The sequence below is a fragment of the Arvicola amphibius genome, chromosome X (assembly GCF_903992535.2).
Source record: "Arvicola amphibius chromosome X, mArvAmp1.2, whole genome shotgun sequence".
In the NCBI taxonomy this organism is placed as follows: domain Eukaryota; kingdom Metazoa; phylum Chordata; class Mammalia; order Rodentia; family Cricetidae; genus Arvicola; species Arvicola amphibius.
In genome coordinates, this window is record NC_052065.1 from 56683428 (window position 1) to 56687420 (window position 3993).

The 3993-nt window shown below is 43.5% G+C and overlaps 1 pseudogene; it reads right to left on the bottom strand.

The window, feature by feature from the left end:
• Positions 1 to 2339: 2339 nt before the first annotated feature.
• On the bottom strand, positions 2340 to 2859 carry LOC119804280 (annotated as a pseudogene).
• Between the last annotated feature and the right edge of the window lie 1134 nt (positions 2860 to 3993).

Sequence of the window (3993 nt, forward strand, 5' to 3'; positions counted from 1 at the left end):
ACAGTCTCTATGTACTTGGAAGAAGATATTGAACCCAAGAAATAGTGATGTTTTGCTATATCAAAACCCTGAGTTTGAAGAAGTCTTCTAGCATCTGTTTTTTCTTCTTCTAGCACTTCCCTTTGCGACTCTTCATAAAAATCTAACCTCCAGGTCATGGAAACCCATGACACATAAATAGACACCCCATGTAACGGCTTCAGTTATCCTAACACCAACTGTCAGTCATACCAGTGAGCCACCTCAGATATTCCAGACCCTCTGGACTCCTCGAGTGACTGCCACCTCAACTAATAGAATATGTAGGAAGAGAACTAACTTCTCAGCCACATCCACATAATTACACGCTATTGTAAAACTGATTTTTGTTTTAAACCAGTAAATGTTGTAGTGTACTATGCTAAACTAGAAATTGATTTGGCATGTGCTATGTAAACCATTGTAGACATATGCTCAATGCATTTGTTATGTAGCAACAGATAACCAAAGCACATATGAACGCATGCAACCCTCTCATGGAACAACTAGTATTATCACCTCTGTTTGACAAATGAGGGAAAGACATTCTTAATTAATTAATTGTCCCAAGATCATAATGCTTACGCATGAATGAATTACAATATAAGCTCAGAGTTCCTATTCCTAGTCAAGATTCTGTGATTCTGCTTGTGAATACAAAAATTCTAAAACTCTTAACAAATACAGCATATATAGAGGAGCACATCTTAATTTGTGGTGGAACCACTCCTTCAGCAAGAGATCCTCGTCAAGCACTGCAATACATAGCATAATTCTCTACTCTCAGCTCTTTTATTATTTTTTGGAGGTGGTGTACTGGTAGATTTTAATAATATTGGTAAAGAGCCCAATTCTAAAATGCCCCAGAATACAGAATACAAAACACAAAAAAAAATCTCAGAGACAAAATAAAAACCCATGAAAAAAATAAGAGCATCCTAAGAAAGGTAATAATCTTGAAGCTAAAGAAACCGTTTTATCAAAGGTATTGAGCATGTTTATTAGAAGTTAAGTGAAGCCGGGCGGTGGTGGCGCACGCCTTTAATCCCAGCACTCGGGAGGCAGAGGCAGGCGGATCTCTGTGAGTTCGAGACCAGCCTGGTCTACAAGAGCTAGTTCCAGGACAGGCTCCAAAGCTACAGAGAAACCCTGTCTCGAAAAACAAAAAAAAAAAAGAAAAAAAAAGAAAGAAAGTTAAGTGAAATTAAAAACAAGGAACATAGTGGAGCACCCCCACACACATTGATCAGGAAGATGTTGTCTGTGTGTGGCTGAAGGCACAGCACCAGATACACAAATCAACCTCAGTCTTCAGTGGATCTGGAATGGACCACCTGCAGGTAGACACAAGTCTCTTAACGGGCAGAAATTAATGTACTCTCTGGTTGTAAGATACCCTTGGGGAGTAACTTTATTGGCAAATGGGTCAGGGGTGACATGTTTCCATGCAGCAAGAGAAACAGGATTGGGGGGTGCCCCACACTGCACAGTTCACCACACAGAGGGCTAGGGCTAGGTGGAGTGATAAGCTGCCTCCTCTAAGAATGTTATTACTCGGATAAGGTTAACAGTACTGTGTGACCAACAAACCAATGATAAGAAGCTGGAACCCCAGGGACTCCTACTCTCCAGAGGAATAAGTGTGCCACTGCCCTGTGTGTGGCAGGAAAGCAGAAACCGAGAGGCTAGTCCTGCTTCAGTTGCACTGATTATCTGCCAGGATGCCTTCTCTGGGTAGGTGAGCAAGAGTTGCCCTCAACTCTGCAGCACTTTCCAGCTGCCATCATTGGGTCCTCTGTTTTCCCTAAAGGCATCCTTCTTTCATACCTGTCTGGATGCTGAGTTTGGTGCACTCCTTCCATGGGAACAGTGCAGTGCATACTATAGCCCTTCACATCAGCTGCATCTAGCTCTTTCCAGGTCAGACATTCACATCACTGTATGCCTGCGCAGCCCTAGTAAGAATGCAAAACAAGGATGTAGCACCCATGTGTGGCTGTTGGGATTCTGAGCATGACAGAGAGCTGACACTCGGCTGTAGAGTCACCCTCATCCCGGACAGAAAGGCTATGAAGGTGGAGAGACCTTCACTCCAACCTTGTGGACAGGCCCTCCATTTTCAAATCCAAGTCAACAGCTTAAACAGATGCAGATCCATTTGACAGTAGGGACAGTAAAGAAGATTCAAGGTTTTCTATTCTTTAGATGTCTACGTGCGCTGTGCTGGCTATTGAAAAATTATGTGCAACCTGGAGATGAAAGGCACCAGCAGCTTCTTAGAGGAAGGGAGTCCTATTCTTCTTGGGGATCAACGATAGAACTCACTGAGGCATTGCATCAAAGTCAGTGATGATCTTGCTGTACTTCTTTGTGAATTTCCTGAACGTGACCCCAGCCAGTTTTAACATTAGCCTAGCAGTCATTGTCTCTTCCCTGTCATGGTATTTATCTGACACGAAAATAACTTCTTTCAACCTTCCTGGATGATGAGCTTAGCACATTCATTACATGGGAACAAAGCAAGGCACACACGACAGCCCTTCACATCAATGCTTCGGTTCATGATGGCATTTAACTCGCCATGGCACTCATAAGGATATTTCTGCTGTTCTCCAGGCAACGGGTTATCACTGCATCTATTTGTTCTTCCATTGTACCCCATCCCAACAGCCCTGTCCTCTGTATTCACAATGCAGGCTCTGCCCTCGGAACTCACAGATCCTTGCTTCTTTGTGCTGATAGAAAGACCACTGCCATGAAATCTGCCACGAAATACTCAGGCCATTCCAGACAATCATTCAGGATTTTTGTAAGGAATGTCATGCTGGGCCTAGGAGTCATAGGACTCAGCTTGGAAAGGGCACGCAGTCCTCACAAGTAGCTCAACTGTTCTCTGGGTTCTCAAGCCTCCATCCTACCCACTATGTGGGTGCCAGAAGAGACTCAGGAAACACTGGGGAACACCCTTCCTCCTCGGAGGCAGACGGACGCCCACATGCAGACTGAGCGCAGCAGGAGCTGAGTCCTCTGCTGGAGCCCACTGGCTCTGGCTCTCTGCTCTGCTGAGCTGCAGGCCAAGCTCACCAGTCTGCCTGCCCCTCCCCCAACACACACACCCCTCTCCCCAGGCGCAGCCAGAGGGCTCAAGAGGAAAGTCAGAAGTGAAACTTTTCTCTTGACTATAGACGTAATGCGATCATTTCTTTCAAACACCTATTGCTGTGACTTCCCTGCCACGATGAACTTTAACCTGGAATTGAGAGCAAAGTAAACACTTTCTCCCAACATTGCTTTGGTCAAGATATTTTACCACAGCAACAGGAAAAAAAAACACTAAGAGAAAATATTAAAATAATAAAAATGATAGGAAATCATACATAATAAATTAATTATTGTAGCTGGCTGTTAGAAAAGAAATAAAATAGGAATGAGCACATGCACAAAGGAAATATCAGTGCTACCTGTAAAAGTATACTTTAAGTGCATTAAGAAGTATTTGCAAAGAATCCAACAGTTAGCTAGTGGACTTAGAGAACACACTAATGGAGACAAACAGAGTAGGATGTATCCAGAGATTCAGACAGCATCTTCGAGATGTGTCCACTGGCAGAAAGGAGCTACAGATGTGAGTGGGTGTGAGGACCAGGGAGCCTATTAGGATGGTGGTCTGGGATCTGAAGAGCTATGCATTCAAATATCTGTTACACTTTCCAAATTATAGTAAACACAGTTCACATTTCAGAACTTCAAGTTAGTCACTAAAAATAAAATGGATGTCTGGTCACATCTGCCAACAATTAGAAGAGATATTGGCCCTGACTATAGTTTTGCCTCTGATGAGAAAAGATCTTGGCTCAAACCCCACAGTTCTGCTTCTTTGGCCAGCTGTAGACCATCATGCTATGTCCTCAAAAAAAAAAAAATACTGCTCAGAGAATAGACACCCCAGGCCAACATACACGTTCTATTCCACTT